The 26680-nt window shown below is 44.7% G+C and overlaps 1 non-coding gene across 1 annotated transcript; it reads right to left on the bottom strand.

Moving 5' to 3' along the window:
* Positions 1 to 8750: 8750 nt before the first annotated feature.
* Positions 8751 to 8824, bottom strand: TRNAT-AGU (transfer RNA threonine (anticodon AGU)). The gene has a single exon. It is a non-coding gene; the product is annotated as a tRNA-Thr (tRNA).
* Between the last annotated feature and the right edge of the window lie 17856 nt (positions 8825 to 26680).

The following is a 26680-nucleotide window of genomic DNA, read 5'->3' as shown; positions in this document are numbered from 1 at the left end:
TTATCTGAAATCTTTTTCTGGTAAAATTTGACATGCTAAAGAATTTATGCTTCGTACTGAAATTTTTTTCATCACCAGGGTTAGCCATAATCATGATCGCATGACAAGTGTATAACGACACTCATGAGACATGGACGATGAAATTATGAATAATGATGCCGATGGAATGATGAAGGAAGTACAACGAAAGTATCATGATCACGATGGGGTGACAAAAGCAGTATAATGAGCAATGAGTATCCACTGAATAATCCATTATACAATTGCATGTCCATTCAGTAAGTGCACTAGGTTACACACAGGCCATCTCTTGCAGGCAAACAACATCAATTTCTTCGTACCCTTTGCAACATGCCACACATCGAAGTGATGATTGATCTCCGGACGTTGCAGCCGCATGTGCTTCTTAATTCCCGAGTGGCGGTCTGTAGTCAATGAGCTCACAGTCATGCCTTGCTCAGAAAGAAATTTGAGACCTCTTACGAGGCCCTCTTTTTCCATCTGGGCACTTGCCTGCACTTGTTCGCTCTGCAAAACAGCATTGCACAGAAAGCACCGCTGGTATTGATCATCATCAGCCTGGCTCTGCCCACTGTAGGAAAAGGCCTCTCCTATATTTCAACCACCCCGGTCATGTACTAATTGTGGCCATGTTGTCCCTGCAAACTTCTTAATTCCATCCGCCCACCTAACTTTCTGCTGCCCCCTGCTTTGGAGTCTTTGGAGTCCCCTTTCTTATGGATTAAGATTATGTTGGCGTCCTTCCAAGATTCTGGTACACTTGAGGTCATGAGGCATTGCGTATACAGGGTGGCCAGTTTTTGTAGAACGATCTGCCCACCAACCTTCAACAAATCTGCTGTTACCTGATCCTCGCCAGCTGCCTTCCCCCTTTGCATAGCTCCCAAGGCTTTCTTTACTCCTTCCGGCGTTACTTGTGGGATTTCAAATTACTCTAGAGTATTCTCTCTTCCATTATCATCGTGGGTGCCACTGGTACTGTATAAATTTCTATAGAACTCCTCAGCCACTTGAACTATCTCATCCATATTTGTAATGATATTGCAGGCTTTGTCTCTTAACGCATAGATCTTATTCTTGCCTATTCCTAGTTTCTTCTTCACTGCTTTTAGGCTTCCTCCGTTCTTGAGAGCATCTTCAATTCTATCTATATTACACTTCCTTATGTCAGCTGTCTTTCGCTTGTTGATTAACTTGGAAAGATCTGCTAGTTCTTTTCTAGCTTTAGGGTTAGAGGCTTTCATACATTGCTGTTTCTTATTCAGGCCTTGGTATTTCAGGTATTATTATACAGCCTGAAAAATATAATCGTAGCAATACCCAGTTTAGAAATCTCGAAAGAAGGACCACCTCTTTACTGCGATGAGCCACTGAACAGCTCGGATTGCATGTCAACGTTGCATGCCATATTTTAGTTGGCTGGGGTAAATATTGCTTGCATAATAAGACCTATCATGAAAGCATCTGAACTGCTTCTTGCTTGACTTACTTCCTTCACTTGAACTTGCTCTGTGTGTATGATTTTTCTCTTTTCAGGGCACAGGAAGGAGTACGAGAGGAACTTGGCGCTGTGGCCAGGGGAATCACATCGCCCATCCCCGCAAAGCTGCAGGCTGGTATCGCTGAGCTCTGTCAGCGAAGTTTTCTGATGCTCATCCCAGACCTGTAAGGAATTCACGAGTAGAGTTCAAGCACAAAAGTGGCACAGGGGACAGAGAGATTCGCTAAAAGAATTCACGCTGTTAATGAGCATGGGAACGTTAAAACTGTGCAAAAAAAACAAATACAAGTAGAAGGAATACACCACACAATACACCACGAGTGCAGACTTGTGTATTCCTTTGCTTCCCCTAGTTTTTTCATGCAGTTTTAACCTTCCTTCAAGTGTGAACCAACTAGTTAGCAAGAATGTCCTAATGAGTGTGCTTCACAGTGATTCAAAATGTGACTGGGGACGAGGACATAAATAGATGCTTGAAAGAACGGAACGTTGGGCAAGTTGGTTGCATTCATGGTAACGGGCAGGTCGAAAGATGAGGACAAAGAACTGCGCAGGATGAGCACTGTACTTCAACTGCATTTTATTAACAGAAATTGCTTGTTTTAATAGAAAAGAAGATACATGAACCCAGCTATGACACGACGATAACGACAGTAGAAAGAGATACAAACCTTGAGGATAACACAGACTTATAAATGCAACAAAACTTATCAGGTACATTAAAAAGTGACACACTAGTTAAAAATCATTGCTTGTCAAAAACTATGCAAGGTTACTTGCTTTCTAAATGTGATACTGATGTCTGCCTGATGCACGCGAGCCCTCTTTTATATTTGTGCTATGCCTCGACTAGTTCACATGCCAATTTTTAGTGATGCTGATGTGATTTTGCAGCACGGAAATCAGAGGACCCACAAGCTGGCAGAGGCATGCACCAAAAAGAAAAGAGGAATCATGAGTGTCAGCCAGACATCGATATCAGTTTTACAATCCAAAGTAACCTTGTCGCACGAGGACTAATCAGGTGCATAGTTTTTGAGAATGTGATTTTCAACTAGTCTCTCACATTTTCATGAGCCTGGTGTCCACACATAAGTTATTTATATCTTTAAATCCGTGTTGTCCTTGCGGTTTGTTTCCATCTGTCCTTTTGTTCATCTTGTGTAATAGCTGGATTTACTTCTTGTGTAATAGCTGGGGTTACTAACTTTTTGTTTGTATTCCAACAGGCGTTTTCTGAGAATTAAATGTAGTTATATCAGGGATCATTCCGCACAGTTTGTTGTCCTCATCGTTTGTGCTGCCCATTACCATAAGTCGACAAGCAGAGAAGGTCAGCCTGTGACATTACATTGAGACGGTCTATTACAAAGGAGAGTGTAAATGCATTGTACACTGGAAACAAAGGAATAATAAAGTGCACCACAGATTAATTAAGCACCAGTGAAAACATGACTTGCTATTGCCTGCACAGCATGCCCATGATCGTCGAAGACAGCATTTATTTCTGCAGTAATGAGATAGGTGGATTGCTCATTCACAGTGTGCCTTCCCACACTATCTGGGCTTCTTCAAACAAAGATTGCACCCCACAGGCATGACAACGATTCACTAAAATGCCTAGTTCATCATTGTGCACATTGTTATTGTGCTCATGCAGAGTCATATAAGCATAATGCATCTGCTGCCTGGCAACAAATTTGCATTTTCTTTTATGTTGCATTGGAAATATAGTGTTTATGCGGGATGGAAGGTAACTATTTGCACTCCTACAAGCTGTTCGATATTTTTTAAGGCAGGAAATAAGATGCATGTAGGGTGTTAGTAATACCTTGGCATACTTGCAAGTTACCCTTTCCGCCTAACAGCCAGAAACATAAGCTTGTCATGTTTTCATTGGTGTTCTATCTATGCTGCACTTCTTCAGTTCTTTTTTTCTAGCATACGGCATGTACACGTGTGGCACATGTATAATACAGAGACCCATCAGAAAGGCACTGCCTGTCCTCGCCTACTCATTGATTTTTGTTCTTGTCCCAAGTAGTGCAGTTACATTTTCAATTATGCAGGACAAACTTGCTGAATTTCTGACGTTACAAAGTTACATTCTTCAGCCATACTCATCTGAGCCACCAATGCATTACATTAGCTTACACAGTACTACCAGGACCAGTTTTCACCGAATAGCCTTATGCAAAAAAAATATATCCTTTGGCTGAAGTAAATACTTTCCTGCAACAACCAACACTTACAATTTTTTTCAGTTACATTCCTGGCAGCAATAAAAGAAAGGAAAAAAAATTTATGTTGGTTCCCTTGGCGTGGAATGCCGAAGTCTGTAAAAGCTGTAATGTCAGCGATATAGAGGTTCTGAATAAAATGAAAATGGCAATCCAATTTACTGTTCTTTCATTACTGATGCAATGAACTGCACAACATCATAATAATGTATGTTCACATTGGAGAAAGTAATACGCAACCGTACGTTGGAACACTGGACCCAACCAGATCCACGACACAAGCGATTACACAAATGGGACCAAGAAATGAAATTTCGTATGCCTCACAAGTTCAAAAAAAGCCACACGAGCATGGTGCACCGGATTCGCCTTGGTGTCGCATTCACCAACTGTTATAGACATACGATAGGTGCCAGTGATACTAGCCCAAACTGAATACTGCGCGGTGCCAGAAACACTTGAACATATATTTTGCGTGAGTCCCGCGTACACGCAAGAACGACAGCAACTTGTCTCTTCCATTGCAGCGATCCATAAGAGACCGCTATCAGACGAGTTTCTTTTAGGTCCTTGGCCTAATGCAAACAGCGCAGCCCTGGTAACAAGTGCCGCTATAGCTTTTCTCCAAGCCACTGAGCTGGACGCACGGCTTTAGAGATGCCACAACTCTGTGAATTTGTCTATACGCATCTCTTCCTTATACCATCATCACTCATCAACCCTTTCCCTCCCCGTCCCTTCTCCCCAGTGTAGAGTAGCAGGCCAGAGCAAGTTATAGCTCAGGCCGACCTCTCTGCCTTTCTGTAAATAAATTTCTCTCTCTCTCTCTTGGTGAAAATAAGCAGAGAACTAATACTCAGGTTCGAAATAAAGTGCCTTTTGAGCATATTTGAATGGTGCCAGAGGTACTGCACGTTGGCATTATGAAAAGTGGAAGCTGTGCATTTACCGTGGTGACTGAAGGAAGAAGGTATGCCTTCTGGTAATTGAAGAAAGCCTGGTCGCTCATGACTTGCACACCCATCAGCCGCACCATCCTGAGAGCACTAGTAGGACTTGAGCCGGAAAAAAGCAGAGCCGTTGCCAGGTCGATGTTGCCCCTCGGCTTGGTTCCAACAAGTGGCTGGCTGGACCACGTATGCACATGTGCGTGTGGACATTCAGTTTCTGCTGTAATGCGTGTGCCAGTGTAAAACAGCTTCACTGTGCATGAAGCTGACAAACAAGTGCGACACTGACTCAGAAGGGTGACCAGGCAGGTACTGTGGACAAGGAAGTAGTCCTTCCGGTTTGCATGCGCATCTTCGTCGCTTCTGGAAAAGGAAGTGCTCACTGTCAGGTTTCACAAATATATGCATTTGACAAGACACACTGTTTACACCATGATTAATAAATTGCCTCACTATATCTGGGAGGTACTGTTCCATAAATTATGCTGCACCAATTACCCCAGGAAACATTTCTTGTGATGACACTCATAATAGAAAGCGCTAGAAATAATTTTGTGAAAGTTTCATCCTGATTGTGAGGGCTTTTTTCCTTATAAATTCTAACGGTAATCTTGAACCTTGCTCTCTAATTTGTGTTGATTAAAGTTGCAAAAAACACTGTCCAAAGTCAAGCTCCAAGACTTATGGCATTTGAGCTCTTTTTTGCAAAGGGGAATGGTTCTAAGAAACGGAATTAGTGTCGGGAGTTGCTACTCCATCTCTTTATCGTTGCATGTCACTATTTTTGAGCATGGGTTCCTATGTAGTAAAATATGAGTCCTGCTAACTCATCAGCTAACGTTGCATCCAACGTACAAATCGAGTTATCTGGCTCATATGTCGTGTCATGCCTGTCAGCTTTACAAGCTACCGGTGATGCATCAGGTGAGGCGAGAAAGCTGGCCTCCTGTCTAGATGTTTGTCGCCGTCGTTTGGCTTGATCAGCTCTTCCAGCACTATAACGCCTCTTCACAGGTGTTGACGTCACAGGCTTCCTTCTCCTGCAAACCTGCGTTCCCTTTTCCTTTGTTTCCTTCATTGTTGTGTTAACTTGAACTCCTGCATTAAAAGTCACGTTGGAAAAAAGCTATTCAACTGACCATTGTAGGTGAGAATTGCTTTAAATATTACTGTAAATGGAAATGAGACTACCTGTGATCAAAATGAACATTCCTCGAATGTAAGTGCTGATGCCAACATTACCAGAAGCAAACTCACCAATGCTCGTGCCGGGCAGACGAACTTGTACAGATTTCGTATTTCCAACGCTACTGCAACTTTGTTCGGCAGTGCTCGACGAGAGGCTTGCATCTGTCCCCGCGTCACGAGTCGCCTAGAAAATAACGAACACGTCAGGTGCAAGAAGTTTGTGCAGTGACTTCTGTCAGTGCAGTCATCGAGCGAGAGCGCCAGTAATAGCCAGTTTTCGCGCATTTTGCGTACCTGTACGTCGCTTTTGTAGGAGGTGTCGACTGTCGAAGCGCTGGCTTGCGATTCGCTACGTTCAGCCTGAAAATACAAGCAACTTTATGTCATGGCTGTACATATTCGCACATTTGTAGCTTTTCCTTCGTGGAAACAAGATGCCGCACTCACCGCCCCGTCTTCGTCCTGCAGTTGTTCTTGCGCTTCGGAGAATGCAGGCAAGACCGACGGAACAGCGCTACGGGAAAGCATTGCTCTGATAGGCACTCCAGACGACTTCAGTAAGTTGGCGTTCAACTCGTAATCCTCTGCACGAAAGTGCAGCGAGCACACTACGCGATTTTTCGGCTCTTTGCCAACGAGTTGTAGCAGAAGTACGGCAATTAACCACTTCGAACGGAGAGGTTCACTCCTTGGCACACAGTGATATGTAACGTTGGATTCGCCGCGGCAACTGCCCTTGACCAAGTTCCGCGGACCCGTTCGGGCATCCCACGACATCACATGGACGTGAAATTCTCGCTGCTTGTTCCAAATGAAAGTTTCACGAGCCAGCAGAACCCGCACAGCACGACGCGATAACGAAACTGCTGAAACTCCAAAGCGTGCTCGGCGCAGAGCCGTGCGCGCAGAGTCGAGCGAAAACGAAACCTTTCGACAACCCATACTACTGAAGGGTAACGTCAAAATGTTATTTTTTGTTAGAATCGAGTAGACGTGGACAAGTAGCATTTTCTTCCGTCTTATAATCGAATGAAATGATATTTTTAATACGAGTAGTTGAGTATTAGTAACATAAATTATGGGGAGTGCTTTCGTCATCGGGTTAGTACTGGAATGTCGCTGGGGGGTCTCAAATCGTGTCATGCATTTACCTCAATTTCTCGGTTGCTAAAGCTCTGTTCGCGATTATATTGACGCCTTAGACGTTCTAGAACATTGCTCTACCACTTTAACTTGACTTTCTGGTAACCTTTGGTGTCCCTTTAATTACTTCCATAAAAACACTCTTCTTGGCATTGCCTCCCATTTTTCAAAGTTGGCAGCATATGTATGCTGCGAACTCTAGTACTGAGCAAAACTTGATCAGCCAGGCGTGTTCTTCATTAAACGCAAGCAGTAATCTGCAAAATGCCTGATCTGAACCAGTTCATCACTTACCTAGATAGTTACATGTCCAGCTTTTCCTTTCTTCTTTCTCTTCTTCTTCATTTTTTCTTTCTTTCTTGCTTGCTTGCTTTCTTGCTTTCTTGCTTCCTTCCTTCCTTCCTTCCTTCCTTCCTTCCTTCCTTCCTTCCTTCCTTCCTTCCTTCTTTCTTTCTATTTCTTGCTCTTCAATCCCAGTAATTTTCTGTTGATATAGATATGTTCGTATTTGTATGCCTTCGCCTTAGTGCAATGATTTTTGTGTGCTATTTAAAGCTATGCACCCCCCGCGTGCGTCTTTGTGACATTTATTTTAATTGTATATGCACTTTTGGTATTGAATACTTTGGGGAAGTGTTCTGTGTGATAACATCGGGTGAATAAAGATATTGCTAGTTTGATCCTTTGTTATCTTTTTTGTAAAACACTTCTTTTAGATTTAAGTAATTATAGTTTCACCTTACCCAATGCCTTCTTAAACGCCTGTAAGGTATTTTGAAAATTTATTTAAATAGAAAGGAACAAATAAATCCATGTTAACAGGGGCTGAGATCGATGAAAGGCAAGGTCTTCTTGGACGTATGAGTGCACCATAAGGTCTGTTGTTTAGACTACACCACAATTAGGATCGACGCACATTTCTACGCTTCACTTGCTCCAGAATCGGCAAATATTTATATTTTGAGAAGTCAAACTTCCGGTACCGGTTTTAGGCAAGCGTTCGTAGAACGAACGCATTTGAGTTTAGTTTGAGCCTTCTTCCGCAATCGATGCGCGGAAATTTGTTACTGTTTGGTCCATAGCTGTACACAAATAGGTCGGTATTTCTTCCGCGCATCATTTTGATGCCGTTTTGCCTTACTTGCACTAGTAGGCATCAAATCGCCGTATTTTGACGAAAATGATCAGAAAGTTGCACTCAGATAGCTAGATTCCATGGACCCTAAGTTGGTCTGAAATTTTAAGAAAATACATTTTTTCCAGAAAATAATTAAATAGATGTGTCATTATCGTAAATCAGATACAAATATTCGCCTACGACGCCCCCTCGTCTAATCGAAACAATCTTTTGAAGAGTGGACGTTCAACATGTACCAAATTGTGCCACAGGCATGAGGTGTCAACAGTGGTGATACCTCCATTTGTTCGTGTATCCGACTCATTGCCTTTCCGTTCTTAAGACGTAGTGCCTTCCGATTGCCTGTAAAAGGTAAGAAAGCCTTCTATGGGAGACAACATAGGAGTGCTCCATTAAGCGTGGAAATCAAACTGGTATATTTATCAAACCAGACAGACCATGCCTTTGGGGAGCGGAGCACTAGGAACCTGCAGCTTCCTTTTTTCTTTCTTTCAAAACAGTGGTTTTCTTTTCTGTGTCAAAAATAACATTGCTAATCGCACGATAAAAAACAAAAAGGACGCACAGGAAGGCACCGGTGAGATTCGAACTCACGATCTCCTGTTTACTAGACAGGCGCTTTAACCAACTAAGCCACGGCGCCGACGGCTGCAGGGGGGGGGGGGGGAGGAAGAACTCGCTACGATGATCAAGTTTCGTTGCCTGGCCTAATTGAGTAAGTATCTATAGGCGTATTCCCCAAGTAGGCCAGTATGAGCACCACGTAGCAATGCGGAGTGCCAGAAAACCCGTCTGGGGCTTATATTTTGTCATGCCATGCCTACCATAACACGGGTACTTTCTTGAAGAAGGAATCGATCTGTTGATTATCTTGTCTGTTGAATCAGACAGCCGTTAATTGCTTCTAAATTATATTTCCCTTTTATCTTCCATCCTTCTGTCCATCCGTCTATGCATGTCGTTCCGCTGACAAATGTAGTCGTCATCGACGACACCTATTGAAGGGCTGTGTGAATGTCGGGCCGCCTCGTCATGCTTGGGTGCACATATATATATATATATATATATATATATATATATATACGTGTGTATATGTGCGCGCGTGTGTAGCTTTCCGTCTTTATTGAACCGCCCTGATTCCTCAATCTAAACCCTTTTCCAAGCTCTCCAGGCGTAGACAGACAGACCGACAATGAACTTTTATTCAGGTCCTGAGGGACTAGCCGGCGGCGACCCGTTGGGGCCCCCGGCTCCAACGGGTCCAGGCGTAGGCAAGTTTCGGTTTTAATCGCTTACCTAACTACGTTTTCTTATTCTCACCAACCTTATGCACATGGCGTACAACTCTAATGCTTTCGTGGGTGTCTGAACCGGCCGGCGCGAAACGCTTCAAGGAGCATAATTCTTTAAATCGGGCTCACCATTTCGCGTAATAAAAGAATCAACCTTTTGTAGACAGGAGCTTTAACCGAAACAACCCACAGGTTTTTGGTTGCTTAGTATGCGATTCGGCAACACGTGAGCAAAGAATCGTCATCATCAGGTAATTAGTACCAAAACAATGAGCTGCTGTGTTACAAAATATACTATTTATACTATATCATTCGTGCGTTAAGGTACTTGTATAAAACCGTGGACCAGTATGTCTATTAGAAACATACCAAAGACAATCATTTGTTCCGTTTTATTTCCCGCAGCGGAGACGCAGAAGTACATCTCCGATATATATCACTCCTGGTCGGTAAGTCAATCATGTGTGCTCCCACGGGTAGCAGCTATTAGCTTAAAGCACCCCGCACAGTCAACACAAATGGTTTCAGTCGGCATGACACACCGCCAAAAGAAGCGCTGATAGAAGATGTAAAGTGCCATCTAGAATAAAGAAGTAGCATTTTCGCTCAAAACGCGAAGCATTCACTGCGACACCAAATTAGTAGAAAGCTGTAAGAAATGAGTAACGTAATATTATCGGTCGTATAAAGTTGGATACATTCGCGTACTAACTAAATTAACAGACATGGCGTAAGCGCACACAAGCAAACATGAACAGAACACTTTTGATGAGCGCGGACACTCGCGGTCAAGACGCTGCTGTGAACAAGAGCGGAAGTGAGCAAAGTGACCTTCGTATGGTGTATTGCTTCAACGCAAGAACTGCGAGAACACAGCGAACACAATGGTACGATCCGTCTACAGATTCCTTTCATGGCGAAAAGTACGCAGGCAAGGTCGAACCCGGCTGCCCTCTCCCCTCCCTACCCCGCTCCCTACCCGCTTTCCTTAATATATGGCTCGCGAAATCCACCAGCTATCGTGTTCCCCTTGCGCCCGGTCACGAAATGTACAGTTGCTGCGGGAGCACAAAGATCCCTTGCCTTCCTGCCATCCGGCCACAACCTTTGCCGCGATGGAAGGCGGCGTGTTTGCTCTCAGCTTCCTTTCTTCGTGCGTGCCAGATTGAGCTGCCAACATCGGCTTCCCTCGCGTAAGTTCACTCGTACCTACAGCTTCCGACGCGTGGCGACGGTGTCAGCACCCTTATATTTTATACAAGATATCACTGCGATGGCGAAGGCAAAACCGCAGCCGGAGTGTCCATATAGTTGATCACGCGATAACGAAAAATGGACGAGTGACCTGTTCCTTGGTTTCTTTCAGGCCAGATCAGAAAACTTGTTCCCGAAGTGCATGCAAATAAGCGCACTTGAGCGGCCTATGTTGCTCAATGAACAATATTTTGTTGGCATGTAAACATACATGCACACATTACGTGTCGTGTTTATGCTGCATACTGCTTCTAGTAGGTGTACTATAACGTTTTTCGTATCCAGTGAACTTCGTATTTTTTGTCCTTTACAGGATAAAAACTGTTATTTCTACTCAAACTCACAATATTTATTCTCATTTTCGGCTACGCTGCTTCCTGAATAAATTCGAACGGTTTTATAGTTCACTCTTAAATTTTACTTAGAGTATCACATACTCAAACAAATTCATGTTTGTCTTATGTGCTATGCTCTCCGCCAGCTGCTCTATTCATGTGCCGGCGTTGTTTTCGATTAAAGTATTATGACCATGGACGTTATTAATTGAAATATGCACATAATGCTATTGCTTCCGTAGAAACTACTTCAGAATTTGTATTTACAGCATACTGAAACGTTTTTTTTTATGCAACAATACTTTGTTTTGTTTTTTCGTCAGTGGTACGTACCATGTAAAGTGTCTAAATGCATCCGCAGGCACGCCACTTTTGCAGCAATGCACACAGTTATGCCGCGAATCGCTGTATTTTCGCATACTTATATGTGTTCCTTCGTCATCGCTTAAGAGTATTTGATCAATAGTAGAAACAATATTTCGGTGAACTTCGTACAGGAGAAGTCCTCATATGCACAAGGATACCTGTTATCTTGCTTTATTTTTTCAACGACACCATTGAGGATAGTCATGCAAGGAATTTTGTGCTGCGAAGGCCGGCGTGCGATGACGTGATTGGTATGAAATATCAATACAACGCAACGTGTGGTGGAGCCCAGAATTTGAGTTGCTTCGAAACGTAATTATCGATCAATAAACAATCAATAAAAAATAAATGATGCCTAGCGTATATCTTTCTAATAGACGTTGCACAACTTGTTTGCAAGTTTTATTTTTAGCCAGCTATCTGAATTTTTGTTTCTGACGTCGCGCTTCACCGGCTCCATGTTCGAGGTTATATACGGGTTTGTATGGCTGCGGTGGCAAAAGATAACGACGTCGTGGTGCGGCGCTGCCAGGGGTGGAGACAACGCTATCAGAGCCAGGTACGGCCTTGCTCGAACGCATAAACTGCTCCTGGAAGTAATTTCCAGTATGTTGTTCTTGGTGTCTTTATTTCTTGGCTTCTTATGCTTTGATTAATAAAAAATCTGGCTGCTCGATTGCTTTTCTCCTCGTCGATTACATTACAAGGTTCTCGAGTCACGCGACATTTATGCCTTCAGGTAGCATGTGTGGGTTTATTCACAAGTTGCCGTCACCGAAATAGGTAATCTACTCGCGAGCCTGCGATAGAAAGGATGTGCCGCATCCCTCGCATAGGTTTCGAATGGTGGTGCTTGCGAACACAGCCACGGTTAGTTCTAGTAGCAAAACATAAATACCCCAGAAAGTGGATGGGAAAATGGCACCATGGCATCTCATTTGGTGAGAGCGTCGCAAGCTTAATGCGAAGACGTAGGTTTGTATCGAACCAGCCGCCAATTGTTTTGCCATCCACTTTCTTTCCATTGTTTATCATTTCGTTTATTCATACAGTAAGTACAGGTTTTTTTCCCCATGTTGTCCTTGATGTGCATGCTGGCTTCTTTTTATGATCAATAAATATCGGACCCCTCGTTTTCTTTTCTACTCGCGCATCTTTATATATATATATATATATATATATATATATATATATATATTGTGACCCTCGTCACAGTCAACAATGGTGATGCCACTAGTCGCACGACGAAGAAAAAAACCACACACATGATGATGATAATCTACAGATGATGAAGAAGTGCACGATAAAAGCCCACACTAATTTCGCCCACGCGAGAGCGGCCAGCCTTTCCGTAGCCTAAAGGTACGGGAAACGCCGCGTGAAGGGCTTCATACGAGAAACAAGAAACGTGGACCCCTTCGGTAGAGCGGCAACGGCGGTCAGTTGAGGGAACAACAAGGGTCCCGTGATAATTAACGGGAGAAATCATTTCCAGGACCATGTATGGGACAATAAGGCTAGACTGAAACTTCTCACACAATCCAGGAGGGTGGACTCGTGTCCATAGCAACACTTCATCGCCGGGCTGGCAGAGATCTACGCCATGAGATGCGTCAAATGATCCTTACGGTCCTATTGTCTGGCTTCGGTGTTGAAGCGGGCACGCTGGCGACAATGGTCAAGTAGGGAAACATATTCTTCACAGGAAGATGGAGATGGACTGACAATGGCAGGGAAGAAAGAAACGTGAAGAAAGTAACTGGGCGAACGACCATAAACAAGGTAGAATGGCGAGTGAACGGTTGTGGGTTGAACGGCGGTGTTATGTGCGAAAATGATGAATGGCAAAATTGCGTCCCAATTTCTGCGGCCTGGTTTAATATAGGTGGCTGTCATGCCAGAGAGCGTACAATGAAACCACTCAGTCAGGCCGTGGGTCTTTGGATGGTAACCTGAAGTAGTCTTGTGAGTTGTGCCAGAGGCTCGGAGCACTTCGCCTCCCGGTTCTGAAAGAAATGTCTTTCCGCGGTCGGGCGTAAGGACACGAGGGAAGTAGCAACTTCGGAAGCAAATGCCGAACTGACATAAGCTGTTTCGGCATAGCGCATGAGGTTCTAGACGGCAATAACGATCCGTCGACTACCGGCTGGAGTCATAGAAAGAATATATATATATATATATATATATATCATCATCATCAGCCTAGTTACGCCCACTGCAGGGCAAAGGCCTCTCCCATACTTCTCCAACTACCCCGGTCATGTACTAATTGTGGCCATGTTGTCCCTGCAAACGTCTTAATGTCATCCGCCCACCTAACTTTCTGCCGCCCCCTGCTACGCATCCCTTCCCTTGGAATCCAGTCGGTAGCCCTTAGTGACCATCGGTTATCTTCCCTCCTCATTACATGTCCGGCCCATGCCCATTTCTTTTTCTTGATTTCAATATATATATATAAATATATATGTATATATATATATATATATATATATATATATATATATATATATATATATATATATATATATATAATACGTTTTTCTAAGCTCTTCTGTCCCTTCTCTCTATGTACTGTATATACTCGTAAAGAAAGACACCGAAAGCCCGACCATGAGCATCGCTTCATTTTCTCCTTCGGTGTTCCCATCTTTTGCCCTTGTCCCGTATTACGGAGTGTATGCTTCCACTTCCGCACCCGTGGACACATTTTGGTTTTTAAACTGCACGCACAGAAATGTCAGATTTGTTCCTCTGTCCTCTTCTTCAGACGAGAGAGGCGCACGGAAAGTGTATTTTTCTTCTCCTCTCCAAGCTTCCCTGATGATCCACATCGCGAAAATGTCAAGTGTTCTCCCACAGGCATTTTCTGATCACAAAAGGACCCTCAAATCGATGTGAGTCGGCAAGGTTGGCTGCCTGGAAGCCGCTTGTACCATTGGCATATTTCTCTGCTAGTGCCGTAATAGGTGACGTTCTTACCCATTTTGGGTCACCAGATTCGATCCTGTTCTTTTTTCTGTTTCTCCGACCTATCCGTCCACCTTCAGGTCAGAACACCTCCCAGCATATTCCAGCACGCTGTAAGCACTGTGGCACGCCAGCCTAAAGATAATCCCAGTCTTGTTTGCTTGGATGATACGTTAGTTGTGGGCTAAGTAGAAGATCTTCTGAAGATAAACAAAGTTCCTGGAAGGCTCTACAAAGCTGGATTGCGAATAAACCGTGAGAAATGACAATTAGGACTTACAGCCGTTTCGTATCTGCGTTACTACATCTCCGAGAAAGGAGTTTCGTCTCTCACTGAAACGATACCAACCGTTACGAACTTCCCAACACAAACGTACATTAAACAGCTTCACGCGTTCTTGAGCAGCGCGTCGTACCTGCGACAGTTTGTTGCTGACTTTACATGAACAATTGTTCCCTTTCTGACCTGCTGAAGAAAGGAGCGCGGTTTAAATTGGAAGAATCGCAGGAATGCGCATTGCAATTGCCGAAACAACAGGTGACCGAGTGCCTTGTAGTGAGCAACTTCAGTGAAGACCGAACCACAGAGGTGCCCACACATGTTAGCCAGGTTGGACTCGGAGCAGTACTTGTGCAGCGCGACACACATGGCCACACGGTACTGGACGTGTCGTCGCCTGAGCCATCGTCACTACCACGCCAACTAGCTATAATGCTTAGCCTTTGTATGAAGTGTTGATTAGCAATTTAGACACCATGCATTTTAGCAGCCAGTTGACGCTTGTAATAGGTAATGCAGCAGTTTCATTAGTGTTCCCCAAGTAACATCTGAGGCACAGATTCGCGTGCTGGATAATAAGACTCTAAGAGTCTGACTGCAGCGTCAGACGTCGACCAGGTAGTTTGGACCAAGTGGCTAACATATTGTCGCTAAATACTACTGGGGAATACTCGTATGGTATAAAGGAAGCCGGCATATTTTTTTTCATAGCAGCCCGTTATCGACTTACAAAGCAAACACACTGATGTAGCCTATTGTAGCGTCAGTTGGCCACTCTCAATACGGCAGCGAAATTGTGTAGCGCGACTCCAACTCGCTGTCCTTGTCAATGGAAGAATAAGATGGCAGATGAAGAACGCCTTCCAGTCAACTCTGCTTCGCTTAGGCCTGGTCTTCTTCACATCATACGCGACAATATAAAGGTTGTCCAAGCTAATTTTAGCCAGGTTGTTTAGCCAAGTAGTAGCCAAGCCAGGTTTAGCCAAGTATGAAAAGCGGTTTAAAAACGGGGTGCAATTTACGATTTTAAGACCTACGGTGTTCGATCGTCCATGCTCTAACGATCGAACACCGTAGGTCTTTTAAATGTATCTTCCACGGTATTCTTAAATATCCTTTTTTTTTCGCTGAAGAGCATCGCTAACGTTAGTTAGGGACACGGTATGTACAGGGTGTCCCAGCTAACCTTAGCCAGAGAACAAAAATATGCGAATGCCACGTAGCTGGACAGGACCAAGGTAATGTTGTTTGGTATCGCTTTGAAATGCTCGAATTACTTTTTTTTCGTTCCCCCTAATTAGATAATAATCCGCAATTAATTCTTCACCTTCTCAACAGTTATACTTACATGAAAAGTGTCAATGATAAAATTGTAGACTAACATAAAAAAACTCCCTGTACAGATTTCTGTTGCGCAATACGTGCGACATAATAGTGTTTTTCTGAGCGTGAAAGATGCCCGCAAATACACACAATATTGCCCCTCTGCTGGTCGTTCGAGGCAGTTTCCATGTGTTACTTAGCTCCTCGAAGAGATAGGGCATGTCGCGAGTGAGTCCAGAATTGCACTTTGCAATTTCGTGAACGCGATTTAAATAATCCATCTGGGACCTCCAAGAGGTTTCGGAGTAGAGCTGACGCATTTCTGCACGCATTTACGGCTAAGTAGCCACAGATTCTTTTCCAGCTTTGTTTCCACCTCCAAGGCCACATCCCTCAAAGCGTTGTCGAAGGATATGCGACCAAAGCAACCTTTATTGAGTATTCAACACGTGTTTGACAGAAGAGCCCCCTATGCCGCTGGCCAAGATCCGTCTTCGGAGAAAAAGTATTGCTCCCCACATTGTCGGCATTTACACGGACCGAGATCTGTGTTTGGAAGCAAGCGCGTCACCTTACAAACGCCACCGATGCAAGGAACGGGAATGCATCGATTTGCTGCTGGCCAAAGGGCTATCTTCTGTATGAAGGGGTATTTCAGCTTCGGCCAAATAATGAACGTATAGTCCGATAACTTTAGTTCTGCATATTCGGATTTTATTTGTGCCTCGGAAGGCCTGCTTAACGCAACGCGGACGTGCAAATATTAGAAATTTGAGTTCCATTTTAGTGTGTTCATTATTGTGCCACCTATAACAGTGACGATTATGTTTTTTGCCATTTCCTTTAAAACGGGACGGTGACAAATAGTCTCCAAGCCCACTTGGTTAAAACAGGCTCTCATCCCGTCTGCCTGTTAGATATACACCTCATATTTTGTATTTACATCTTCTATTAATATATTTTACCATTACACTTGCAATGACTCTGCTTCTATTAGTCTTTCCTTTGATTTTTTTCCACAAATACTGTAATCGTATCTTACTTATCTCGAACACTGAGAAGTTAATCATTCAGCTTTCTTTCAATCTTAATGTTACTACAGGGTGGGCCCTCCGTACGGGTCTCGCTGTGTGAATATCTTGACATTCTGTAATGATCTGCCGAGTAGTTTCCAACTTTACTGCACCACACGCATGCCTCATCCTATGCCGCATTGTCTTTACGGTAGGTTATTCTCCTCAGGCAGTCATCTGTGGCCTCAAATAGCAAGTAACCGCCCTTTGCCTTATCACACATATTTTACCTCCTCACTTCTTTCTTCCTGTTCTTGTGCATTTTAGTGGTATTTTTTTGTCTCCATCCTTTGCATCCAATTTACAGCCTCCGTTTCTCTTACCTTTTCTAATTTCTCCCGGTTGTCTAGTCACACTTACAATTGACTTGTGCTTGGTTTGCCAATTTTCTTGACGTCTTAAATTCACTGTCAACGCTTTTGAGGTAGAGGTACTTGTGCGTTTTATCTGGCCATTTCTTTTCATCCGAGTTTCTTAGTCATTCCTCGAAACTACTCTGGCTCCGCGCTTCTGTGACTTCGAGAAAAAAAAAGAAACGCGGACCATGTCACCTTGCACTGCCTCATTTATGGTTTCATTGTGGAAACCTTATGCCCATTCTCCTGCCCGGACAAAATGTTTGATCTATAGCAAACAATTGCCGGTCTGAAAGTTCTCTTCCACCGTTACATTTTTCATAATTCCACTTTTTTATAGCTATTTGTACTCGGTAACCTCTGTTGGATAACTGTTATGGAAGGCTCTAAGGGAAAACTGAAATGATGCTCTTTTTATTTACTTTCATGAAAAAAGGTTGTTTTGTCATCAACTCACATTTTTCAAACTTGGCAGCATATGTATGCGGTGAACGTTAGTATTCAGAAAACTTGATAAAGAGCGCCTCTAATTTCATGAAACTGCAAGCAGTGATCGGCACAACGTCTGATCTGAACCTGTCCACCAATTACCTCGATAGTTAGGGAGTCAAATTAGCTTGGTGACTGAAATTGTTACTTGTCTTGCTTTTTAGTTCTTTCTTTCTTTTTTGCTCACTTCCATTGTAGTAATTTGCCAGTGCATATAGATATTTTCGCGTTTGTATGCCTTCGCCATGGTCCAATCATCTTCGTGTGCTGTTTACCAGTATGTACCCCCGCGTACATCTTTGTGATATCAGTTCTAATTGTATTTTTACTTTCTGTATTGACTACTTTGGGAAGTTGTTCCATGTCATTGCATTGGGCGAATAAAGATATTCCTAGATCGATCCTCTTTATATGTTTTGTTCACACGTGTTTAAGGCTTAGCTAATTGTTGTCACCCCTTCATCAATGCTTTGTTAAGTGCATGTAAGATAAGTGTGAACTGAACAAATAAATTCAAGTTAACAGTGGTTGAGGTCAATGAAAGACAAGGTCTCCTTGGAGGCCATAATGTACCATGTGGTCTGTTGTTTACGCTGCACCGTCATTAGGATCGTCACGAATTCTTGCGCTTTACTAGCTCCGGGATCTGCCAATTATACGAATTTTTGAAGGCAACTACCGACACCGCTTTTAGGCACGAGCTGTTAGAAAGTACGCACTTGAGTTAAGTTTGGACCTTTTTGTGCATTTAAGCAAACATTTTGGGATCTATAACGAAAAACCTATTCCACTATGTTTTTATTCCAATCTCCTAACGTCAAGTTTGCGTAACCGCCGACGCAAGCATGTGGCGGTGACCTTCCGGGTTGTCTGAGCAGACCAATCAAACGCTCTCCTCGTTTTTGGAGCTCACTTTTGTTTTGTTTTAAAAACAAATAGCAATGCCTACGCCGAGTGGCTTGTCTTATCTAATTGGCTGACAAGACGGGAGGAGCACCGTCAAATGAAGAGGCATTCGATGAGGCCGAGCCTGGGCACTCCAGTGCCAGGGCCAGCCAGCCAGTCCTCCAGTGCCAGTCAGCCAGCGCCAGTACAATCGATGACCGGATGAAGACGGTGGTGCCTGCGTCTGCGATTGGTCCGCTTTCACTTACTTAGCTTGCGGTGGGTGGTGGAAAATCATTGCGGCATGCAACGGAAGCTTGAGAATGACGCTAACACGGATCCTCAGCAAATAAGAGTTGGCAGAGCGAGGTCGTAAAGGTGCCGAAAGTGCTTGAAATTGTTACAAGGCCACGCAACAAGCTTTATTGCATGCCAATAAACCCATGCTCTCAGACAGGTGCGAGTAGCCTGTGCATTAGCGATAGGCGGCAGCCATCTTTTATTCCTTTCGGAACGGGGCAGCCTGCGGTGATTCAGAGAAAATTTCAGTTATGTTCGGCATATTTATGCATCTTTAACGCGTACACGTCACTATCACGTTATGCGTTCTCGCGCTTTTATGACGCCGCGTGACACGCTGGTGAAGTGGCTGTCGCCCGAAAACTTTTCACCAATAGACGAGGGCTAATGGCGAAAAGGCTTCGAATCATAAATAACGATTTTCCTTTTCTTCTTTCCAATCATGCAGGCATAATAAGTATATTCATGTCATATCAAATGGGGAGCTGTCGCAGTTATTGTGACGTCGCGTGACATACAGGCAAACTGGTGGTGGTCGAAAAAATTTTTCACCAATCGCGGAGGGCAGATTGAAGAATTCTAATAGAAAAGTTGGGAATAGTTTTACGTTATAGCGCCTTCACTTTCTGCTTCTTCCAAAGCTTTACACAAATTGGTCTGAATTTTTGGTCCGAGCATGAGTTTTACACTGTTTGTCTTACTTGCACTAGAAGGCCTCAAATCGTCCTATTTCGACGAACATGATCAGAAAGTGGCTGCCACATGCCAAGACTCTATAGAACCCAAGCTGAATAATTTTTTTTAAAAGATGTTGTATCCGAAAAATAAATAAATAGATGAGTCATTATCGTAAATGAAATATAAGCGTGCGCATAGAACGCTTCCTCACCTAATCGAAACAATCTTATGAAGAGGGGACGTTTAAAATATAGCCAAATTGTGCCACAGGCATGAAGTGGTAGCGGTGCTTCTGCCTCTACTTTCATGTGTATTTGTCTCATTGTCTTTCCCTTCATAAAACGTAGTGCTTTCCGATTGCCTGTAAAACCTAAGGTACCCTTCTATGGGAGACAAAATGGGAGTACTTCATTAGGCACCGAAATCAAAGTGACATATTTACAACGCCAGACAGAACATGCCTTTGGGTAGCGGCGCGACTCCAACTCTCTGTCCCCGTCAATGGAAGAATGAGATGTCACGTGAAGAACGCCTTCCAGTAAACTATGCTTCGCTTAAGCTTGGTCTTCTCCACACCATACGCGACAATATAAAGGCAGGTAAAGCTAAGTTTAGCCACGCTGTTCAATACAAGACGGTTTAAAAACGGGGTGCAATTTACGATTTTAGGACCTACGGTGTTCGATCGTCCACCCTGTAATGATCGAGCACCATAGCTGTTATATATGTATCTTCCACGGTGTTCTTAAATTCTCTCTCTCTCTCTCTCTCTCTCTCTCTGTATATATATATATATATATATATATATAGCGTGTCACGCGGCGTCATAAAAGCGCGAGCTTCCTAGAGCGCCGCTACCCAAAGGCATTGTCTGTCTCGCGTTGTAAACACGTCAGTTTGATTTCGGCGCCTAATGAAGCACTCCCATGTTCTCTACCATAGAAGGGTACCTTACGTTTTACAGGCAATCGGAAAGCACTACGTTTTATGAAGGGAAAGACAATGAGACAAATACACAAGAAAGTAGAGGCAGAAGCACCGCTACCACGTCATGCCTGTGGCACAATTTGGCTATATTTTAAACCTCCACTCTTCATAAGATTGTTTCGATTAGGTGAGGAAGCGTTCCATGCGCACGCTTATATTTAATTTACTATAATGACTCATCTATTTATTTATTTTTTGGAGACAGCATCTTTTCAAAAAAATTATATCAGCTTGGGTCCCATACAGTCTGGGCATGTGGCAGGCACTTTCTGATCATGTTCGTCGAAATAGGACGATTTGAGGCCTTCTAGTGCAAGTAAGACAAACAGTGTAAAACTCATGCTCGGACCAAAAATTCAGACCAATTTGTGTAAAGCTTTGGAAGAAGCAGAAAGAGAAGGCGCTATAACGTAAAACTATTCCCAACTTTTCTATTAGAATTCTTCAATCTGCCCTCCGCGATTGGTGAAAAATTTTTTCGACCACCACCAGTTTGCCTGTATGTCACGCGACGTCACAATAACTGCGACAGCTCCCCATTTGATATGACATGAATATACTTATTATGCCTGCATGATTGGAAAGAAGAAAAGGAAAATCGTTATTTATGATTCGAAGCCTTTTCGCCATTAGCCCTCGTCTATTGGTGAAAAGTTTTCGGGCGACAGCCACTTCACCAGCGTGTCACGCGGCGTCATAAAAGCGCGAGAACGCATAACGTGATAGTGACGTGTACGCGTTAAAGATGCATAAATATGCCGAACATAACTGAAATTTTCTCTGAATCACCGCAGGCTGCCCCATTCCGAAAGGAATAAAAGATGGCTGCCGCCTATCGCTAATGCACAGGCTAATCGCAACTGTCTGAGACCATGGGTTTATTGGCGTGCAATAAAGCTTGTTGCGTGGCCTTGTAACAATTTCAAGCACTTTCGGCACCTTTACGACCTCGCTCTGCCAACTCTTATTTGCTGAGGATCCGTGTTAGCGTCATTCTTAAGCTTCCGTTGCATGCCGCAATGATTTTCCACCACCCACCGCAAGCTAAGTAAGTGAAAGCGGACCAATCGCAGACGCAGGCACCACCGTCTTCATCCGGTCATCGATTGTACTGGCGCTGGCTGACTGGCACTGGAGGACTGGCTGGCTGGCCCTGGCACTGGAGTGCCCAGGCTCGGCCTCATCGAATGCCTCTTCATTTGACGGTGCTCCTCCCGTCTTGTCAGCCAATTAGATAAGACAAGCCACTCGGCGTAGGCATTGCTATTTGTTTTTAAAACAAAACAAAAGTGAGCTCCAAAAACGTGGAGAGCGTTTGATTGGTCTGCTCAGAAAACCCGGAAGGTCACCGCAGATGCTTGGGTCGGCGGTTACACAAACTTGACGTGAAGGCGAGGACGAAAACCAAGACACCAAGACGTATGAGGCGTGGCCAAAAAGCAACACGAATTTGTAAAGAAATTTACGCAGAAGATTACTACTACCACGCAAATTCCTTTCGTAGACAGCAGGCTTAGTCACATGTGGGAGGCCAGGCACGGTCTTACTCGAAGGTGGAAGAGGCAAAGACATAACAAGAAGCTTCGCAGACGTATACACGCGCTCAACAAGCAAGTGACCGAGTATGCGGAACAACTGTGCAGGGAAAACTGGATGAATATGTGTGACGACCTGCAAGGCACACTGTCTACGAAGAAGACTTGGAAGCTGTTGCGGCACCTCATAGATCCGTTAAAAAGCAAGAGCGCATGCGCTCGAGACCTCACAAGAACGATCAACAGTTACGACGGGGACGGGGAGAAGCTCATTCGTGAACTCACAAGTAAATACCTCAAGACTGAGAAGAGCGGTAACCCGACTCACGAGTATGAAGGCGATAGCAACGTCGAGATGGACGAATGCTTCACCGAACGGGAGCTGGTGGCGGCCATCGATGAAAGTAATCAAGGCAGCGCACCGGGAATTGACGGCGTTACATGCAAGATGCTAAAAGATATGCACAACAAAAGCCGAGCTGAACTGCTAAACCTCGTCAACGCGTACTGGGAGAAGGGTTCGTTACCAAAAGAATGGAAAGAAGCGGAGGTGCATTTCAAGCCCAAACCGGGGAAACCACCCCACGTCGACAATATACGCCCCATCTCCCTCACGTTGTGTGTAGGGAAGGTGGTCGAGCGTATGGTGTTCAAGAGACTACAGAGACATTTGGACGTCACTGATCAGATGCCACTGACCATGTACGGATTCCGGAGGCACCTGAGCACGCAAGACGTCTTGGTGCAAATACACGAGCTGGTTATCAAGCAAGCGAAGACGGCGCTCGATCTCAAGGGGGCCTTCGATAACGTCACGCACGAAAGTACTCTCCGTAACCTGCCCGAAACGGGATGCGGAAAGCGAAGATTCAAATATGTGCAGGATTTCTTAAGCAATTGAACGGCAACGATCAAAATTGGAGAGGAGAAGTCGAAACCGATAGCCCTGGGAGACAGAGGCACCCCGCAAGGATCGGTTCTTTCGCCGCTTCTATTCAACCTGGCACTCATCCCTCTCCCGACTTTGCTTCAAGACATAGAGGGCATAGATCACGCTCTCTATGTAGACGATATCACTTTGTGGACGTCGAGGGCAGGGTCAGAGAGTGGGAAAGAGGAGACCTTTCAGAGAGTGGCAAAGACCGTGCACGAGTTCGCTAAATCGTGCGGCCTCAGTTGCTCGCCACAGAAGTCAGCGTTACTCGTCATCAAGCCAAGAAGAAATAAAGGAGACCGAGAGAACGTACGCATCACCATCGACGGGACGACCATAACACCAACCACGCAAGCACGTATCCTGGGTGTGACCTTCCAGAACAATGGAAAGGCAGGGGCGTCGATCGACAAAATCGAAGTTTCAACGGAACAAATTTCGAACGTGATCAGAAGACTCACAAACAGACAAAGGGAATTGAAGGAGGACGATGTACTGACGCTCGTCCAGGCTTTCTTGCCGTCGCGCATCGTTTACGCGGCGCCGTACCTCAAGTTACTGAAAAAAGACAGGGACCAGTTGAACGTCATTATACGAAAGGCAGCCAAGATGGCGCTGGGCATTTCGAAGCATTATTCGACCGACAAGCTTCTCGGCATGGCCAAGTACAACGTTCTCGAAGAGTTGATAGAAGCTCATCTGTCTAATCAAAGAGTTCGACTCAGTCAGACGTCGGCGGGACATCGCGTTCTTGCCAAGTTGGGCTGGCAAGAGGCAGAGCGGAAGAGAACGGGGCTGTTACCCAGGTTGTGGACGCATAAAATCCACAGTAAGCCACTGCCTAGAAGCAAAAGGCCGGGTCGTAACGACGGCCGCAGAGCGGCTCGTATAGCGGCCTTCACGGAGACTGTGGGTCAAATAGTAGAAGAGGAAGAGGGGCTCACTCTCTTCACAGATGCTTCGTTACCCAAGTTTTCATCGAAAGCAACGCTGGCAGTTACGACGCGGGATGTGCTCGTAACCTGCGCCTCCATCAAGACGTCTTTTCCGGAGGTGGCAGAAGAGGCCGCGATAGCGCTAGCACTCGCGCAGCCCAAGGTGGGAAGAATTGCCACTGACTCGGAAAAGGCGTATTACAACTACAGAAAGGGGTGGGTGTCTGTTGCGGCACTAGATATTCTCAAAAGTAAAGGCGACGTACCTGAAAGGAAAGTTGAGTTAATATGGGCACCGGCTCACTCTGGGCTGGAGGGCGACGAACTTGCTCACCAGTGCGCCCGAGAGATGGAGCACCGGGTCGAGGAAGGTGAGCCACATTCCATATTTAGTTACAGAGACATTACGAACCATTATAAGACGCAGAGGCGCCGTTACCCTGATCCTCACAAATCGCTTAGCACAGAACAGCAAGCGATCTACAGGCGAATACAGGCAAGATCCTTCCCGCGCCCTTACCATCAAAACAAGATGTACCCGGAAAGGTACGAGGAGGATTGTAACTTCTGCAAAACTCAGGCACACTCCAACACGTCATTGGAGTATGCGATTTCATCAAGGCGATCCCTCCACCTCTTACCTGCCCCGCTACCCTACCGTATCCCTTATCCACCCTTACCGAGCGATGGGAGACCTTGCTAACCAGCACCGCCCTGGAAGACCAGCTCGTCCTGAACTCCAGGGGCCAGGCGGCTAGGGAAGCATATGGGTCCCGTGGAGAGGGAACCACTTCCATCGATGGCGTCTAAGAGGATGTCGAGCTCGGCTCAATAGAGTTATTTCTCTCTCCCTCTCTCCTCGTTTTTGGAGCTCACTTCTGTTTTGTTTTAAAAACAGATAGCAATGCCTACGCCGAGCGGCTTGTCTTATCTAATTCGCTGACAAGACGGGAGGAGCACCGTCAAGTGAAGAGGCATTCGATGGGGCCGAGCCTGGGCACTCCAGTGCCAGGGCCAGCCAGCCAGTCTTCCAGTGCCAGTCAGCCAGCGCTAGTGCAATCGATGACCGGATGAAGAGGGTGGTGCCTGCGTCTGCGATTGGTCCGCTTTCACTTACTTAGCTTGCGGTGGGTGGTGGAAAATCATTGCGGCATGCAACGGAAGCTTACGAATGACGCTAAAACGGATCCTCAGCAAAGAAGAGTTCTCAGAGCGATGTCGTAAAGGTGCCGAAAGTGCTTGAAATTGTTACAAGGCCACGCAACAAGCCTTATTGCATGCCAATAAACCCGTGCTCTCAGACAGGTGCGAGTAGCCTGTGCATTAGCGATAGGCGGCAGCCATCTTTTATTCCATTCGGAATGGGGCAGCCTGCGGCGATTCAGAGAAAATTTCAGTTATGTTCGGCATATATATGCATCTTTAACGCGTACACGTCACTTTCACGCTATGCGTTCTCGCGCTTTTATGACGCCGCGTGACACGCTGGTGAACTGGCTGTCGCCCGAAAACTTTTCACCAATAGACGAGGGCTAATGCCGAAAAGACTTCAAGTCATAAATAACGATTTTCCTTTTCTTATTTCCAATCATCTAGGTATAATACGCATGTTCACGTCATATCAGACGGGGAGCTATCGCAGTTATTGTGACGTCACGTGACATACAGGCGAACTGGTGGTGGTCGAAAAAATTTTTCACCAATCGCGCAGGGCGGATTGAAGAATTCTAATAGATAAGTTTGGAATAGTTTTACGTTATAGCGCCCTCTCTTTCTGCTTCTTCCATAGCTTTACACAAATTGTTCTGAATTGTTGGTCCTAGCATGAGTTTTACATCGTTTGTCTTACTTGCACTAGAAGGCATCAAATCGTCCTATTTCGACGAACATGATAAGAAAGTGGCTGCCACATGCCCAGACTCTATGGGACCCAAGCTGATTTAATTTTTTTTGAAAAGATGTTGTCACCAAAAAATAAATAAATAGATGAGTCATTATCGTAAATTAAATATACGCGTGCGCATAGAACGCTTCCTCACCTAATCGAAACAATCTTATGAAGAGCGGATGTTTAATGTATAGCCAAATTGTGCCACAGGCATGAAGTGGTAGCGGTGCTTCTGCCTCTACTTTCTTGTGTATTTGTCTCATTGTCTTTCCTTTAATAAAACGTAGTGCTTTCCGATTGGCTGTAAAACCTAAGGTATCCTTCTATGGGAGACAAAATGGGAGTGCTTCATTAGGCTCCGAAATCAAACTGACGTATTTACAACGCCAGACAGACCATGCCTTTGGGGAGCGGTGCTCTAGGGAGCTCCAGCTTTCTTTTTTCTTTGTTTCAAAACAGTTGTTTTTGATTCAGTGTCAAAAACGCCATTGTTAATGCCGGTGACATTCCCATTGCAAAAAATAAAGCCAATTTATCTGGCGGCCTAAATGAATGCAGGTGCAAGCAGAATGTTGTGCAGAAAGTAAATGCACACAACAAAAAACAAAAGGCACGCACAGCA

This window comes from Dermacentor variabilis, chromosome 6, assembly GCF_050947875.1.
Source record: "Dermacentor variabilis isolate Ectoservices chromosome 6, ASM5094787v1, whole genome shotgun sequence".
NCBI classification, from domain to species: domain Eukaryota; kingdom Metazoa; phylum Arthropoda; class Arachnida; order Ixodida; family Ixodidae; genus Dermacentor; species Dermacentor variabilis.
The sequence above is the reverse complement of the archived record's forward strand: the minus strand, read 5'-3'. Positions and strand labels throughout refer to the sequence as shown.